At 35.9% G+C, this 19,748-nt stretch overlaps 1 long non-coding RNA gene across 1 annotated transcript in view; it reads left to right on the top strand.

Moving 5' to 3' along the window:
* LOC148052173 (uncharacterized) overlaps nt 1–19,367 on the top strand; it is a 42,715-nt gene extending 23,348 nt beyond the window's left edge. Inside the window, exons 2-4 of the long non-coding RNA XR_015699015.1 lie at nt 8,869–8,947; nt 10,593–10,675; nt 18,213–19,367. This is a non-coding gene — a long non-coding RNA (uncharacterized LOC148052173). The remainder of the gene's footprint in view (nt 1–8,868; nt 8,948–10,592; nt 10,676–18,212) is intronic.
* The last annotated feature ends 381 nt before the right edge of the window (nt 19,368–19,748 follow it).

Genomic DNA, 19,748 nt, shown 5'->3' with positions numbered 1-19,748 from the left:
TTTAAATTTCCAGATCCATAAGTACAGTAGTTGTCAGAACAAAGTTTGAAAATCAATATATTTTTCTGTAAACAATGCAGTTCTATCTGATACTGTAATCTTCCATAGTATTAATCTTTAATGATCTACTGTGTCCACATTTCTCTTAACCATAGGTCTATTCAGAAAAAATAACAAAATAGTTACAAACAGTATCCAGTATCACATACGCACACACAGAGCCTTTTTTTTTTTTTTTTTTTTTAACACCTACCAAATGTCTTCAATGTCTAGGAAGATGCTTTGTGGATTTAAAAAAAAAATCAGTAAATTGGAATTAAAAATATGATTAAATAACATCTAGTATTGCAGTTTAAACAGGAATTTCTTGTGTATGTGCATTACAGGATGATCAGGTTTAAGAGACTAAACACATGAAGACTTACTGCTAGGGTTTTTTTCTTCTGAAGTTATTCAGCCCACTGGAAGGTAATCTCCCCAAGAGGTCAATATTTCCCTCAGTGTGCTGATTGAGTTAGCCTTCCAAACATAAATAGAAGGAAATAAAAACCACAGACAACTTGCAAATCCAACTAGGCCATAAATGAGTCAACATGTCCATTAAGATGCATTGACTTTCCATCTATTTACATTTATAGGTAAGTAGAGATTACAAACAGGGAATTGTTAAACAGGTGACACTATGCACCACACTACCGTACGGTAAGCTATTCTTGCATACTACTTCCTGAGACTTCATTTTTGGTACTATTGCCATGAAACAAATACAATTGTATCTTAGATGATGTTTCACGAAACTAGCATCTTGCCAGGAAGAGTACTATTAGTAAATTGAATGTATAATTCAGAGTATGAACTTCATAAGATTGTATATCCTTATTTCTGTACATAAGCGTGATTATCCAAGCCTTTTCCATCTGTAATTGCTATTAGCTCATGGTTCTAAAACCTGTATTTGTGGAAAAAAACTTAGGAATCTAACTAACTCCATGGGAATTATTTCACAACTTCAATGATAATGTTTTGAGAAAAACTGTGGCCTTGACAATCAATGGTTCTTTCCTATTCAATGACTACACATAGCAAGGCCTTACTCTTACAATGGCACACTGACTACATGACATTCCATCTAGTCAGAATTGGTACCCTCTATACTTGTCATGTTGGGTCCAAAATCCAAAAGCCATATGTGTGTAACATGTGACATTAACAAATAGACATATTGCTCTCAGAAGGCCTTGGTAGGTGAAGGAAAAAAAAGTCATATGTAACACTTCTGAGCCTCAGCTCTTGACCACATGTAGGTATTTCTGGTGTCTCTGTACCATTTTTACAGGTAATTAGAAGAACTGTCTGGTTGTCTTCTCATGTTACAGCCCTGAGTCATTCTGAACTATATACAGAAGGCAGGGATTTGTTACCTGACCTGATGTGGCTGACGTACAGCATTCCCAAACTTAGCATCAGTCCTAATGCCTGATGTAGGAACTGAATCTTGTCCCATAGCTTAAAGTAGGATGTGTTCCCTTCCTTTTTAATGAAAGCTGGCTATCCTAGCTGAATGGATAGTGATTAAATATTACATTCCATGAAATAACCAGTGAAGTGATTTCAAATGCCTTAATTCGAATGGTGAATTATTTAATTCCTAAGAAAATGAGTAATGAATTGGCTGTCTATGTATGCTCAATTACCATCCAAAATTCAGAATAAGATCTTGTTAATGATTTCCTCACCTCCTTGCTATTCACATTTAGCAAAGGAGTGAAATACGAGTTGTAAGTTGAAATGAGTAGCACATACCCAAGTTGCACGTGCCCTCCTGGACACTGCTGTACTGAATCTACTCTGATGTGAAGGAGAGGAAATAAAACAGAGTGGGAAGAGGCACACATCTGAACTGAGTGATGTACATGAATGATGCAGTGATTTCCTAGTCAAATAACAACAGAAATAAGAACATTATCTAGTAATTATTGCTAACATGCTACTAACAAAATACAATTCTTATATCTTGCCTTATAGCTCATTATATTCTAATCTAGTACCTTCTGGATCACTATGTGAAATTCACCGCAGGAATAACTTCCATGGATTGCACTTAGGTATTTTGAACTTGATTGCGGGATGTTGCTTTCTAGTTCGGGATTTAGTGGTTTAAGTGGTTTTAAGTGATTAACATTTCTTCCAAATAGTACAATATCTTAATTTTTACAGGGAAGAAATATTAGGAATTAACAACTGCGATACAACCTTAAGAGGATCCAATCTCTCCTGGATATAGATTTTACTGAAATATGCTGAGCTTGAAAAACTAAATAGAGGGGAAAAAGTACTACTTCTTCCTTAAAAAACAAATATGATTTTAACTGTATGCCTTGTGTTAGAAATCGTGAACCTGTATCATACTTCTACTGAAAAAGCTTTTACAATAACTTTATATATGTTACTGGCTTTGCTACGAGTAGAAACACTACAGCTATCCATAAGCTACTATCAGACAATCCATCTGCTGCATACATGTAAAAATCTTCGAATGAGAAAAGCAGCACAGCTTTTAAATGGGAGGCAATGTAATGCTTGCTTAACTGCACTCTGTGGATTTTCTGTTACAAAATGTCCTGTAGTGCAATACTGTCAATCAGTACTTAAATGGGGACATTAATTAGCTCAGAATAGCTGCTCATTTTTGGTTGATTATTGTTCCAAATGTTTTATCTTTAGATAAATTATTCATGAATTATTGTGGTCATCCTTTCTTTGGTTCTAAGGAATTAATAATATCTGACAAGTGACTGATCTTATGAGTTTTCTGCATTGATCATTGTGTAGTGTTTTGTATTCCACCAACTCATTTCACCTTTTCTTGAAGGAGATGCTGACATATCTGGGCAGGTCATTGTAAATAATCATTACACAGTAAATGCTTTACACTTGACAGTGTCAGCTTGAATACTTTACAGGATCACTGTCATCTCACCAGGAAATGTGAGAGAAAGAAGATAAGTTTCCGATAAAGTATGCCTGAAATGATATATTTTCTTGGATTTCTGCTACTATGCCTGAAGATCTCTTCTAACGGGACATTTTGACCTTCCCACTTAAGAGGGGAAAAAAGTGTTGCAGTTATATATTTAGATCTGTGTGGATCAGGTACGTAATTTCCTTAATGGGTCCACTAGCCAAAAGCAACATGAAATTTTTGTAATGCAGACATAAGTTTTGAATACAGCATAACATTGTGTCATGATAACATAGGGAAAGAGTATAAGCACATCCTGCTTTTAAGAAGTGGCTCTGTTTAGTACGCTAGTTAGGGAGCATGCGTTAATTAAAATTAGAATTTTGCAGTCCCTCATTTAACTAAGGAGAAAAAAAAAAAAGAAAACACACAAAATCCCTCAGAGCTTGGTTTGCTCTAAGCAGCTCTATGTGGAGTGTGTTCAGGTTAGCTACCTGTCCGTTATGTTTTGGATCATATCCTGCATTCTAAATGGGCTGTAAACACCTGATTTGTGTTCTTTCACCAGTCTAGAAGCAGCTCACTCTGATCATTACTAAGAAGTGATAGTTCTTTTTATGTATACTAATACAACTGGGTTTCTCGTATCAGTGTGAAGACAACACATAAATTTTTTCTACTATTTTCTATAAATATGTTTATAAATTAATATAGATGGTGATAGATACAAACTAATATAACAAAAGAACCTGGCAGGGAAAATAAAAATATTGTCTAAATGCTAAACAGTGAGTAAAGATTTCTTACCCAAACATTGTACTTTGATCCTACAATTTAATTAACAAAATTTTTCTCTAACCTTCCTGCATTAATTAGTGTACTGGCATAAAATAGTCTTCCTAGGTATCTTGTAGATTACAATCAAGAACTCACATCTGTTGCTCAGAAAAATGTAAGACAATATCTTGGTTTTATATACCTTTTCTCCTGAGGTTATTTCTACCAGCTAGCTCACTATATGTAATGGGGTGGAAGGTGCAGGTAACATTAGTTAGACCACAACAACACACACAAGTACAACTAGGGTTTTGCATGTCTAGTCAAATAGGAACATTAATCCATTAAATTTTCTTCCAAGTAAAGAAATTAAATAACTACATAATTCCCTTAACTCAGTCTCACTATGAGATAATTTTGTCTTCTCTGGAACTGAATAAGGAAATGCAGTAAATGCTTTGCACTGAGTTAGAAGGTAAGTTGATCAAAAATAATTGGCTACATGCATGACTTCAGTATTTCTTGGCTGTAGAATACGTAGTGAATTCTGTGCCTTTCCATAACACTGTGCTCCAAAAGCTGAGCTTTAATTTTCTTCTAGCCCATTTGGTTCTAGAATAAATGTTTCTAGGCTGGGTGGCTCTGTTTTTTTCAGAAATTCTTTAATATATTTTAGAGCATCTCATGGATAGATACAGACTTGAGCTCATTTTGGAAGGCATGATGCTGTGCTAATGATACTTTAGCATAATAGTGTGCTAATGTGACTACTATTTGTGGATTAGAACTCGCTTTTGTCTGATCAGCTTGGATGATGGTTGGTAAAGTACTGATCTGTTCAGTTTCATTCATGTCCTTACTCAAAACATGATTGTAGAAATTTCTTCAGTGAAAAATCACTAATTTAGGAATAAGGGTGGCTAGAAAATAAGTCTTCCTTTCAAGGAAAAGTCAGTGTTCTCATATTTATTTTTATTAGAACAAAAATGAGTCTTTGACAGCCTTCTTGGGCATCAGGCACACAGGATAATTAAGAATTCTGTCTAGACAATAGGGACATTGCCAGTTCAGGGTTGTGCTCCAGTTGATTCAGCACAGGACCTTGAATCTGGATCTCAGGTGTAAAGGTGTACTAACTAAGAAACTTTATTTCCAACAAAGTGACTTATTCCAACTGAACAGAAAGCTTTAGGCGACCAGATCTAGTGAGTCCAAGAGCAGAAAGGTTTTTAGGTTACCAGTTTAGCCCCGACAGCCAATTGTCTCCTTGGCTAGTTTAAAATGGAGAACATCATGTTTTTCTCCATCGGTCCTGAGCTCACAGCAAAAGAGGTCTGACCTACATTTACCCCAGTAATATATAAGTGGCCTTTTTTGCTGAAGTTCTTGGCACACAGAGGAATAAAATGACTATTCTTTTGAGGCAGCTTACTTTTAAATTCTGAAAGCTGCTCTTTCTCTCTTCTGCCTTTTATTACCATTTTCTGCATTTTAAAGGGCAAAGCCTCATCTAGGAATAGTTAGACAAGAAAGTGAACTTTCTATCATAATGCAAGTAGTCAAATTCACACCCCCCCCTTTTTTTTAAACTGGAGATAAAGGCCATTTATTAAGGACATGGAAGACCAAATCTGACTGTTAATGTGGCTTTCAATCCCTAAGATTATATTTAGATGTCTTTTTAATCTAGCTTCACACCTAGGTACCACTTAAAGTTTTGAAGTCTTACTTGGAATTTTAGTAAATAGCCCTAATGCTGGTCTGTTCAGTGTATTCACATTGTGTTCCAAGTAGCCTTGTCCAAACATGGGTTTGAGGAAGCCATGAAAGACTTCCCTGCATGTAATGCACAGGTACACGTTACGCAGATTAACTGGCTGTTACCATCTGGAGGACTTCTTTACTTGAGTTTCTGCCTTCAGATTTCAGCCTGTTGCAAATGCTTGTGTAATGATGCAGTTATTTCTATAATTTGTATTGGAGCATACATTTTTCACTCCCAAGTGCCCCCAAATCTTATTAGTTGTTTAATAAAATTGATGGGAAACCTAGGTTACAAATAGTGTTGATTTAAAGAGTTTCTAGAATGAAGAGACAGAACAATTCAGTTTTATTGAAGTTCATGCTAGACAGTGCTTACTGGATGAAGTAGGCCTATGCAAGCTTGGTTGATTGCCAGTACATAGAAAATGAATTATAAGTTGGAGAACAAGAAGACTTCAAGTCTGCATGTGAAATTAGTTACTTTAGCTTGTGTTATTTCTTTAAAGTTACCTAAGGAAAGTGAAGCATGAGTCTTTTCTAGTTTTAATGCAATGTTGACATCTGTAATGTTAAAGTTTGCTTAAATGTAAAGGTCTGGTGTGAATCCATAACAGTGTCATTCCACACATACTTCAACTAGGCACTGACGGTTCAGCCTCCAAGGAGGAAAAACTTAGGGAGTACTCTGTGGTTTGAGATGATCAGAGCATTGTGATCTGTTAGATAAGAGATGGCCTAAGAGAATATGAGAAGGAATCTTGTGAAATTAGGAAAAGGTTGGGGGATGGGGAATCGGATAGGCAAAGTTTGAGAAAGGATTGGACAGGTGACTGATGAGTTTCCATTGTTGGATGTCAGTAGAGACTCTACAGACTGAATGTACACTTGTAAAAGCTGTACTTCTTTTTATTACGTGAACCTGCTCTTATCTTGATGTTTCTGGTTTGGGAGAAAGAAGGCATACCTAACTTCCTTACACCAACAGGAATGAAATGTAGTTTGGGGGAATGAATGAATGGCTTGACTCCCAAAGGAAAAAAAGTACTGTGCTATAGAGAAGAAATGACCTTGTATTAGAAGAGTATATATATTTTTTTTATTTTGTTATTAATAAGATATTTTTTGACCAGGGATAAGTAAATTGCTAGATGACACTGAACAAATATTTTGCCCTGCTTGAACAGCGTAAATACACTTCAGTGGAAAGTCAATTCATAAACATCTAGCCTGATAGCAGAAAGATGCACAGCATTTTCACATAGGTCTGCCTTTCTACCTTTCTGCCTGAAGATAGGAAGGCTCTACAGAGGGACCTGGACAGGCTGGATTGATGAGCCGAGGCCAACTGTATAAGATTCAAGGCCAAGTGCTGGGTCCTGCACTTGGGTCACAACAACCCCATGCAACACTACAGGCTTGGAGAGGAGTGCCTGGAGAGCTGCCTGGCTGAAAAGGACCTGGGGGTGTTGGCTGACAGCCGCCTGAACATGAGCCAGCAGTGTGCTCAGGTGGCCAAGAGGGCCAATGGCATCCTGGCTTGTATCAGGAACAGTGTGGTGAGCAGGACCAGGGAGGTGATAGTGCCCCTGTACTCGGCACTGGTGAGGCCACACCTCGAGTGCTGTGTTCAGTTTTGGGCCCCTCACTACAAGAAGGACATTGAGGGGCTGGAGCATGTCCAAAGAAGGGCAGCAAAACTGGTGAAGGGTCTGGAGGACAAGTCTGATGAGGAGTGGCTGAGGGAGCTGGGGTTGTTTAGTTTGGAGAAGAGGAGGCTGAGGGGAGACCTTCTCACTCTCTCCAACTACCTGAAAGGAGGTTGTAGCGAGGTGGGGGTTGGTCTCTTCTCCCTAGTAATGAGTGATAGGACGAGAGGAAACGGCCTCAAGCTGCGCCAGGGGAGGTTTAGGTTAGACATTAGGAAAAACTTCTTCACAGAGAGAGTGGTTAGGCGTTGGAACAGACTACTGCCCAGGGAAGTGGTGCAATCACAGTCCCTGGAAGTATTAAAAAAATGTGTGGATGTGGTGCTTAGGAACATGTTTTAGAGGTGGACCAGGCATTTGGGTTAACAGGTTGGACTCGATGATCTTAAGGGTCTTTTCCAACCTTAACAATTCTATGATTCTATGATAGGTCAAGAAACCAAACGAAACTGAAGTGGGATGGGATTTCAAACTTGTGGTTTTTTTAGTTTGGAGGACAGGTGTAGTTCTTGAATGAAAACAAGCAAATAGTCACTTGGAACAGTCCTACATTTAAGTCACTGTCAAAGAGGATGTTCTACACTCAGTTCTAGAAGCAGATTGCATGTTGTTTTGTGGATAATGTTGCTGCCAGAAACACCAACCCTTATGCTATGTTGCCAAAAGTGCTAATCGACTGTAAGTATGATATTTTGCTTGGGATGTAGTGCTAGCTTCTGTTACTTGTACCTCAAGGAGGTTTGTCAAGAAGTCTTCTCGACACAACCACCTGCTGTTAGTCTATTTAGAACGCTGGAAGTGTCACCTACTTTCAGTCAAGTCCAGCTTTGATGATAAAACAAACTATATGGCAAGAACAGTAAGGTACTGTCAGATTAACATTAAAACTGTGGTATATTAGTTTTTGCATGGAAATCTTGATGTAATTTCCATTCAAACAATGGATTTGTTTCCCCTGGGGACTCTATATCCAAAATGTTTTTCATGGATCTTTGCACAGAAGTTGAAGTTATATTATATGCTGTAAAACAACAAGCACATTTGCAGTTATTTCAAACAGAAAACATTTGGAGAGCCTGCTAAAATACAACATTTTGTCCTTTGGGATTTAATTTGCTTAGAAACAAAACATTCCCTTGAAGATAAATAGCAAGAGGCATGGATTCTACTAACCGGAACAACACTTCCAAATTAATTGAAAATGATTTCCTAAAACTACTGTAACACTTCTACCAATTAAAAATATGTCCTGATTGGAAAGTTTGGTGCTGAAGAATTATAGTTCTGAAAACTTATTAAATTAACTTTTAATTAAGCTATTTTATATCAAACTACTTTATATCAAAGACAAATGCAGCATTACTTCAAAGAGTTCATGCTGAACATGAAAATCATTAACATTTAAATAAAGATGTGCCATATGGTTAGGCAGAAACTGGAATGCTCTCAGACATGGGGGCCTTCTGCTTGCAGCCTCAGAATTTGGAGTCTGTTATAGTCTGGAAGGAAAAAAAGCTTAAACCTTCCTGGTTTTTAAATCAGAAGGTACTTCCTAATAACTTAGAGTGACTGCATTTTCATAATATTTTAATGATAAAATATTTTCATACTAATAGCAATAGGAAAAGCAGTACTAAAAGCAGGTATGTTTTCCCACAGAATATATATGGAAGATGAGAAACTACTTTAAAGAACGTTAGAGACCAAACCCCTGCGGAGTTGGATGTAGGAATCTCAGGTGAGATTGCTACCGTAAATAAACCCAGATTCCCATAAGATAGACTAGAGGGAGAAATATTAAATCCCTGTTTTGTTTAGTCAAACATGATTTAGCTGCTCATAATAAACATAGTGCAATCGAATGAATATAGTTCATGGTCATTTTTATTTTGACCATCTGTCAGTTGTGCTGCTAGGTTTTCCAGGAGTGAAAAGGTGGTTTAATCATTCTCAAAAAAAGTTGTGTTACAAGTCTTGACCTTATGGTTGTTTCACATTCTGCTAACAAATCAGCTGAAGAGGGTAGAGCTATATTTCAATTCTTTGCATGTAAAGATTTTGCTAAATACAGACACAGTCATGTAACTGTAAGCCTGTCTTCTCAAAATGGGATATAATGGTGTTGATGATCATGCACACATAGTATCCAGTTCTTCAGAGAGTAACCTATCTTCACAAATGGAGAGTTGAGGAAAAACAGTGTATTGATCTCAATTTAAATTACAGTAGTGTCTAGATTATTTTAGAAATTGATTCTATAATGTTACAGATTTTAATCAAACATTTCAATATAAATCTATTATAACAGGATCGGTTTCCTGTTTTGAAACTGCTTTCCAATTTTTCCTGTAGCAGAAATGATAAAACTGGAATTAATTATTCTGAGGAAACCTACAATGATTTTTTTTCCTTCCTGAGTATTGTTTTAAGAGCAACTTCTTTTTTTGTGTGTCTTTTTTTCTGATGCCAGAGCTTAAATTTTTTGGAGTGCATAATTTCCTGGTACAGTAAAGAAATCATTTAAAGTATAGAAAAATAAGCTGTGAGGAGATGCAGAAGCAGGTGTTGTAACTAATAGCATTTAACTTCTGGCAAATCACATGGCAGACCTGTGACTGAGGATAGCATGGCAGTTGAGGGCCCCCAAAATAAAAACAATAATAGTCCTCTAAAATCAAATAACTGTTTAAGGTATAAATATACCCAATATTTTTATTTATTTTTATTTATGTTAAGTCACTTTTTTTTTACTTGTGCACGGCTTTGCATTTGCAGGATTTAGCTGGAGTCTGCAGAGACAGCAGTGCCAACATACAAAGATAAAAACAATTTTCCTGGTATTCCTGAACTGTCTGGAATTCGGAAGAACTGTAGATCTTATGAGACTGACTGGTCTCAGGAAGTATGGGCAATTCAGATAAGCTTTGAATAAGCATCAAACATTTTGCTGCTCACTGCTTATCTTCAGTTTCAAACTCTGAAATTTTTTAGGCTTGTCTGTCACAATAAAAAGGGAAAGGAGGCAAGGTGCTATCATGGTCAAAAATTTGTACAACCATCAACAATAAGAGGTTTCTCAGTGCTCTTAGACTTTTCCTGGCACTTGCACCCTGAGGGTACAACTGAAAGTAGAGAGAAGTTTGGTCTGTGTTAAATTAACAAAAGCATCTAAAAATATCAGCTCTTATCTCTATAAGTCTTAGTCGGTGGGAGGAAAAGGTAAGATTTCAATTAACTGGAGGTGGAATGTTGGTCCACTCTGTTTTCTTCCTTGTTTTTGATTGCTTCGTGTTTTCAGGATAGTTAAACGTATTTAGTAGTGGTTACCTGAGTATTAAGCAATTACTTTGAAGTGGTCCTAAACTGAACTTTCTTCCTGACAGCTCTACTTTGACATTTTGTAATACGGGAATCTGTCTGAGTTGACGCTTTGTCAGAAGCAAGTGCTGTAATATTTAGTTCTCAGGTAAGCTGCAGTGATGTTATTTTCATGATGCTTCTTTCTTATATCAGCTAAACTCCTGTTAAACCAAATTATGAACCATTTTCATTATTTTATTTTTGGTGTACCTCTCAATTGTAGTGAATGTGTTTAAAAAACAACAAACAGTATCACAATCTGTTCGGAGTTACTTGTCGGCTTAAAAAAAAGCAATGTAAACAGTTCAATGATATTTATGGTAAAATTGTTGTGGTTGTGTTTTCCTGGTTTTGTGGTTTGTTTGTTTTTGGTTTGGTTTGGTTTTGTTTTGTTTTTTTAAATGTTTCCTAAATAGCACAACAGGTATTTGAACTTCAGGTTGTTTATTGGTACAGATGCTTTTCCATGAGTGTACTCACTGATGAGTCTACTTCCTTCACAACAGTTTCACTGATGATAATTATGGTGGACTCAAACTGATCAATAACTTGTAGGCATGTTTTTAGTGGTCATTATTCTAAATCCATTTAGACCATACTTCCATGATGGTTGTTTTTCCACGTGTGCTGTAGAGTCACAATTATGAATGGATAACTCAGGATATTATGCCAGAGGTAGGGAATTTTCAGAGAGGTCCATACTTAAAGATCATCTGAAATTCTATTAAAGCAAATCCTTTTGTTTTATGAAGTCCTCCTACATATGTCTGTTGTCAAGTTTCGCTACATGAAGAACATGCAGCATTTGTTACTTTCTTTCATGTTACATGGCTGCAATAATTTTAATTTCAATTTAATTTTATTCTAGTTTGTTTTTATTTTTTGTAGAACTGCTGCTATGGGTCTGAGCCTTATTCTTTCTTCCACGCTTTGCCTCATGTTTTACATACTAGCTTAAACTCTTACAAAATCCAGGTCAGCAATTAGACTATGGAGTCATGAAGACAGATAAATCCCTGTCAACAAAAACTTTAAAATCATTGTTCTGGAGAATATTTTGGAGAATAGGGTCCTATATCTAATCTTCATAAATTTTATAATTTCTACAATTCGTTTTCTCTAGTTTTCTAAGTCTCTGAAATTACAAGGGTTAAAGTTGATTTTATTCCTGTAAGGTGATGAAACAGGGATCCAAGGGATATTTTAATAATAAGGAACAAAATTTACATCTTTTGAGGTTCTTAAATGCAATTTTACAGTAATTTTCCAAACATATTTTACACTATATTTTTCTATGTAGATTAGATTTATTTCACTAAGTCTAAATAAAACCTATTCATCCTTGAAAGCAGGCAGTAATATGTATTTATAGATAAATATATAAATGAAGAACTCATCTGTATGTAACAAGTGTTATGCTGAATATGATTAAGTTCAGTTTCCTTTGTAGAAATAAGCATATTATTAAAAAATGCACTGTTTTTCTTGCACTTGCTGTGGAAGAGTAATTTAAATCTCCATCATAAAGACAAAGTGCAGTAATATGTGTATTATTACTACAGTATCAGAGGAGTTATACCAAAAAGTCAATGTATGAACTGTACTACTAGCATTAATCCATCCCTCCCTCTTGCCCTATAAAAAAAGGAGAAAAACAAAATGTTTAGATGTTAACTTTAAATAACATAAAGTGAGAACTCTTGGAAGTTAAATTCCTTCACCTTTTACTCCTCCATATTATTTATACATTATTATTATTATGTTAGTCTTTCATCTTTTCTTGAGTAAAATAAATAGACCAAAATGCTTCAGTCTTACAGGTTTTCCAAACCGTCAGTAACATCTGCAGTTGAACCCTTCCAATTTCTGCAACATTTTCTTCATTGTGGACATTGGACACTATTCCAATAGCAATTATATCATGGTAAATAAAGACACAAGATAGCTGTTTTAAATATACAGCAAAAGCTTACATTTAGCACCTTCTACTGCCTTGTCACATTGTGAATTTAGGCTCGTGACTCCCAGGGCTCGTTCTGGTGTTACTTCTTCCCAGTACCATCTCCTATCCCTAAAGAACATAAACTATTTTTTTTATTATGTATAAGACTATATATTTAGCCATTAAGAAAGATTAATGTTTTTTGCTTGTGCCTGGTTTACCAAATAGTAAAGATTGCATTTCATCGTGATTGTTCCATTACAGTAATCTCTGTCTCAATCTTTATGTATCTGCAAATATGATAGTTAGTTATTTCATTTATTTCTAGTGAGAAAGTCACTGATCAGAGTATTAGTTTGGCCATCGTCAAAATCCAAACTTCAGGGAACTTGTTAAGCGACATCTAATGAAAAGTAATATCAAAGTCTTTAGGGACCTTAAGGGATTCATGATATCCTAAAGCAAATGTTTTGCTTGAGGTATTTTTTTGTCTCAATTGGTTTGTTGTATACATTCAGACACCATTCCAAGAGATTGGTGTTTACAGTATGACAATGTTAGTGATCGGGGTGTCATTGAGAAAGTTCTTCTAGCATAATGTAAAAGACAACTGTCAAAGACTGCGCAGCTACTCACTATTGCAAGTTTATGTCATAACTGGATCCCCCTTAAATTTAAATGCTTATATCTAGTGTGGGTTTTTTTCTGTACGTGGTTCTTGCAGATGAAATTTGTAGCAACTGGCTGACATAAGTTACTTATTCCTCTCTAAGTAACAAATAAAGTAATAATAATAAAATAAATAAGAAAGTAATCAAAAGCTGTCCAGACTTAGTGGAACACTAATAACATTGGGGAAAAAGACTAACAAATCACATACAGACTTAATACACAGCAGTATTAACTGATATAACGCAAGTTATAATATATTTTGCAAATTCAAAGTTAGTGACTCCTATATTAAATTACAATAAATATTAAATAGAATTGATTTTTTTGTCTGAATTACATTTTCTCATTATTTAATTTCTTTTGAACTGATTTCATCCTATTTCCAACATTTCATGAAAATGTGATTATAAACACTGCATATTTATAACCTTCTAGTTAAAATATAATTAAGCTTGAGGAAAAAACCTCTTCTGCATAGCAAAGAGAACAGTATTAGCAGTGGTAATGTAATGTAGAAGGTAAAGTATTAGGCAGGTGGCTATATTCCAAGATCTAAAGGATCGTTATGACTGACCTATATTATTTATGTCAAGAATATTTCACCTTAACTCCATTACTTCTTGTTTGGTTAGAGAATTACTTTTAGTTAAACGCAAAGTCTTCACTGAAACAGTACAAATGGTGAACAATATACCACAGCTGTGGTGCCAGTAGTTATTCTGCCCTGATTTTGTCAGGTTATTATTAGAGTATTTTTTTTTTTAAGTGCCGCCGTTTGTGAATTCAGTTAGCTTCATGTACTAGCAGTTTAAATCAGTGTAAAGGTCTCTTTTGGTAGATTAAATAAATTTTACTAAAATAAATCCCTCTCCTTTTCTCTTTGTAGGTGATCTCAGTTCTCTATTTTGTCCTCTGAAGATAGTAATCTATTTACCCTGGCGACAAGTCCTGTCAGAACCTCCTTTGCTTAGAGCTTAATTGCTCTAAGGAGCACTTGAAAGAACTTGAAGGGCTCCTCTATATGCTCATTCCTTTTCTTATTTAACTTCAGCAGCAGATAGCTGTGAGTATGCTGACAAGTTTAGAAGCAAGTACAGAGCTCTAAGGTCTACTAGCACAGTTTTCAAGCCAGGATAAATACCTGTAGTAGGGAGAGGTGGTAGTAGAGGTATCTTTCCTTTCCACTCTGCTATGTCATATGGCTATTCTGGGCATGTGCGCAGAACAAAGCTTTGTATATAATAAAAATGAGAGGTAGGCTGTCACAGGGAAAAACTGCTCAACTCGTGGTTTACAACAAATAAGAATTGGAGCAGCTTAATGATTTATTAATGACATGTTATTAACTGTCTATCAGTGAGCCAGTCATTCAGGATAGCTACAGTAGCACACACAAAATGTTAATGAAGACCTACAATTTTCTAAACGCTTTATAACTACTCCTCAAATGTTCTAGTCACACACTGACTACTATGTGCAGGCTCCCTCTCTTGCAGGCCATGTGAGTTGCAAGCACCTCTCTCCGCTTTTGGGGGTGCAGGTTCTCCTATTTACATCCGTCTCCTGTTAGAGCTGTGGGTGCCCCAGCTTTGTGTACCCTGCTGCTCCCTAAAACCTGCTAATCCACATGCTGATAAGAAAGGCACCACGGTCATGTACACAAACCCAGGTTTGGGTCCCTGGTGCCTGCACCCTGCATTGTCACTCCTCTAGCTGGATGTAGGCTGCTTATGGTTTTCGAGGGGGAGGATGCTCTTCCTGGCCTAATTGGAGGTTGTGGTGTCAGTGGGGTGACTTCTGCCAGTGCCAAACCAGGTTTAGATGGCTGCTCTGGTATCCTTTTCTCACTCTAAGATTCCTCACGACTCTTGCAAATTTTGATGCTTCTAACTCCATTTTATTTAGTCAAGCCAAGGTGAGAAATAACAAGGTTTAAGTTTGCAACTAAGCATGGTTTAATTCCAGAGAAAAGAATTTGTACTCTCCTGACGGAAAGTAATTTCATTTGTAAACTATCTGTAGGATGTCAAGCTCTCAAAATCATGTATCACTACTAAACCTTTTACAGCAGAGACAGTAGCCCTGTGGGTGTTCACCTCAGAAAGCTCAGCTTTATTCACTGTGTGAAAAGTTTAAGGAAATAATAGTAACTGGACATGTCAAAGCATGACTCCATTCCAGAAAATGACAGTAAACCAGGCCACTGGGCTGTAACGAAGCATGGCTCCCAGGGTGTTTCTTTGTAAGGGAGTGGGGGGAGGATGGGAACAGGCTGACTGAAAAATCAGAAAGCATTAGAAACATTATATGGAAATAAACAACAAAGGAAGTATTTGCTAAATCATAGTGTCTTTCCTCAATGGTACTTAATATCACTCTGGGAAGCAGTCTTCCCGCTTTCTTCCCTGGTGTACTAATAAACAAGACTGACAATTCTTGGAATTGTTCTTTATAATAATACTTAAGCTTATTTATATAGCTTTTGTGGCTCTGCAGTCCAGTAGCATTGATAACGTGGGGCTGAACCCATAGTATTTCAATAACTGTCTGCCTTCTGCTAAATATGTTCTGCCACCTATATGTTCTGAAAATTTAAGGTATTCACTGAAATAGGAGGTTATAAAATAAACTATTTCTTTCACTTAAAAAAAGAAATCCAGAAACTTGCACCAGATCGTTTATTTTCCAAAGAATGTAGTCTCATACCTCACTTGTAGAATGAGAGGTAGAAAGACTCCAAGGGACATACTTTGAGTTCAGCGGTCTTTCTGCATATAATCAGTTACAAGATTGGAGGCTTAATTAAATGAGAGATGTAACAGGTTAAGTGAAACACCAGGAGAAAAGAGAAAGACAGCTGTAATGTAAACACATTTAATTTCCAGTAAAAAGTTTAAGAAAATTCTAAATGTTGCAATTGTATATTCCTTAGAATAAAGGCATGACTACTCATGAGTAGCAAATATTTGTCCAAGAGTGTGTTGTTGCAGCAGCTAATTACTCTTAAGTTTTAGCTTGTTCTATACCCATGATGTTTTTGATTAGCAAGCCTCTGGAACGTTCCCAATAGAGAGGACTGTCAATACTGCTGACATGTACCTTGTATTTTTCTTACTGTTTGCAGTTCTCTTAGTAATAATATGAAGAGACTAGAAAACGTATGCATGTATGCTAGAACATGCTCTGTTTGGCACTTTTTTCTCTACTATATACCAAGCGTTTGAAAAAGGTTATTAATTTTTTGGGGGCTGGCATGCTTCTTTTGTCTCTGAAACTATTCATTTTAACCTGAGAAGACAGAATGGTTTTAGCAGCTTCCTTAAAACTGTCGTAACTATTACACTCTCCAGAATTTGATAAATCTAACCAATTTTTTTCTTTTGTGATAAAACTGTCTGCCTATGTCTATTCTTTCTTCTGCAAATCTTGAGCTGCCATTTTTCATTTGCCTTTCATTGGTGATGTTACAAAATTGCTTATTAAAAACGATTCAGAAATAAATTTGTGTAATAAAAATTCTAAAGTGTAATCACAGATAATATTAGCAGGGATGTGAAAAATGCAATTTTTTTTTCTGTCCTTTCATATCTTCCTTTCTAAAGTGCAGTAAATTGTTGACCTTTACTACTTCAAAAGACGAATTTGGTTTTATTGTGTACCTTTTATCTTGATATCTTGTTGACTATAGTACAGCATGAATCTTACTGGATAACATAGTCTGGCTTCCTACCAAGAACAAGCTATACCTTACTACAGTTCATTGCAATGTCTGACTGCTTTGGAATAGAGGAAAAGTCTCTTGACAGATGTCCTGACAAAGCAATAATGAAAAGGTCATACCACATTTCCTGCAGCATTTATCTTGTTTCTTTAGTGGCTGTGTACCGAAAACTAGATCCAATTATATCTAATTAGGAACACCAAGTTCTGCAATAAAGTTAAGAAACTATTAAACACTTTTATCAAAATTATTACACATTACATTTGAAAATTCTAAAACTGTTAAATAGCATCTTGTCAATATTACTATTCAGATACTGTCTTAAAACTTTTTCCCTTTTCTAAAGATCAAGGTCACAGAGCTCAGCAGTTCTTGTTTTATGGGGCCTTGGGGCCATTTTGAACTATTACTGCTTCAAGAATTGTTGATTATGATTGAATACTGGAACAAAAGCACATCATAGACATTCTCAGCAAGTCTTCCCTGACAACATTGTCAGCATATGGAATAACAAATGCCCAATCTTCAGTGACAATTGTGAACATGCTTGCTTATCAATTATTTTGTCTTCCCTTAATAAGCCATAAATGATTAAAGACTAAATCTAAAAATACTGCATATTTGAGTAAGTACAGCAATTATGTTTCATTGGTCATAATGATTCTATGATTTTAGACAGCAAAGTAAAAATAACTGATGATGATAAAGAAAATATTTTCTGTGTTGATATACAAGAGTAATTTGGGTAAGTTTTCCAAAAGCTATTTTGAAAGGTCACAGAAGTCTACAGAAGTCTTTCAGATGACTTAATGAGTTTTGTTAGACCCATAGCTGTTAATTACACTGGTAACAGTGTCATCGTTGTTATGGCACCAGTAAAATAAGGTGCTTAATTGTGTGGTTTTTACACTGCTTAAAAATTGACTTATTTTGCTTTGTCAGACCTTTTCTGCATAAGCAATATCAACAATAAACTTTTGTTACATTCCAGCCAGCTCCATATTTTAAAATGTTTAGATAGAAAATTTGGTCCGAAGTCAAGCAGGAGTCAGAAGTCACTAAGATTGTTCCCATCACATTTCTTCTAAATTGGAAACATGGGTTCTGATTAGTACATTTGGAGAGAACCTATGTACAGTAGATCTTATTTTCCCTCTGCATTTTGTAACAAGAAGAGGTGAGTCAAAGTACAGTGTTGTATATTTTGTAAACCTTAATTGCACAGTTGCAAAAACTGGCTCAAAAATAACTTTAGTAATTGTTCGACTAAATGCTTACAATTTTCTTTCCCTCTGTTTTGTCTTCTAGTGATTAATGTGTGATATACACAAGTGGATGACAGAAGTTCTTCCTGGGCTCAGCTAGCTTTTTTAAAAAAATCCAATCAAAATACACCAACTGAAGGAACAAAAAGACCTTTCAGTCCAAATCTGTCCTCAAAGGCCAAGTTATCAGAGTCAATATCCCTCATACAAATTACTGTCTTGTATATTCTTATATGTTCTATACTTAATATAGTATACACTTAAATCCTACCCACTTATATCTAGTGAGAAAACTTTTTGTTACTGAAATAGCATTCCTCTAATAACACAGATGACATAGCACCAGGACTGATGAACTTGACTTCCATTAAGAAGCCCGCTGGAGTGGAATAGTTATACACGCAACAAAAAACAAAGCTGGTGAAAAGACGAAAGTGTAATGAATGCAGCTTTGATACAGTCTCTTAGTTGTTCTTATTATTCTTGATAAAAAGCTTATTTGGTTTATTTACAAAGTGCTTTTACTTTTAGTGATGTGTTTTTATAATCTGAATCACTAACGATTTAATTATAAATAATTTATATTTGATATGTTTAATTATAAGAAGAAACTGAATTTTAGGACTGAATGATTCAATGTAGGTGAGCCTTATACGCATATCTATTTTTATGGTTTTTGATCTACTTAATTGCTTTCCTTATTTCACTTTGTTTCCCGAATAGTTTTTCCTCTCATATTGTGCTTGTTCCATCTTTTGTCTAAATACTGATATGCACTGTTGGGGGCAGGGGAGGAGGGCTGCACAGCAGCCTGGGTAACAACAGCTGACAAGAAGTGATGTGAGGGGTAACTGTGTGACTAGAACAACCAAAACTGCCTGAGAGGATTTGCCCAAACAGTGATTCTGCTGAAGATGATGACGACCATCATCCAGATTGAAAAGCAATTAGGGAATTACAAAAAGACTTTTGAAACAACGAAGAAGTATCTTGCAAAGAAATATGAAAGATGCATGGAAAGTATAAAACAATTGTGAGGGAGCTTGGAGTGAGAAGAGGATAGCAGAGCAGCTGTTCAAATCCATTTTGACACTGGCAGAAGTCGCCCCAGCATGTGACTTCTGGGGCACCCACAGGCATTGTGTGTAAATATGGGAACCTGCACTGCCAGGAGTGGAGGAGTTTTACAGCTGTGAGTGTGTGTATGTGTAATTAAAACTTTTTATCATTATTTATAAAAGGATGTTTAGAAATTTGTAGATCTTTATTTTTAACATTTTTAACATCTTTATTTTAACATTTTTTCAGTGTGTTACTGTTTTATCTGCTTTATTGCTGAAATTGTGATCCTTGGTGATCGGTTCACTGTTTACCAGTTAATGATGTATCATTAATAAATCAATAAACCACTTCAATCCCAATCTGATTTATGCCATATGAATTGAGTGGGTGTTGTGGTTTAACCCCAGCCAGCAACTATGCACCACACAGCCGCTCACTCTCACTCACTCCCCCCCAGTGGGGTGGGGGAGAGAATTGAAAGGGTGAAAGTCAGAAAACTCCTGGGTTGAGATAAGAA

Source organism: Nipponia nippon, unplaced genomic scaffold, assembly GCF_047370975.1.
Source record: "Nipponia nippon isolate SJK-2023a ecotype South Korea unplaced genomic scaffold, ASM4737097v1 scaffold_5, whole genome shotgun sequence".
NCBI lineage: Eukaryota > Metazoa > Chordata > Aves > Pelecaniformes > Threskiornithidae > Nipponia > Nipponia nippon.
The sequence above is the reverse complement of the archived record's forward strand: the minus strand, read 5'-3'. Positions and strand labels throughout refer to the sequence as shown.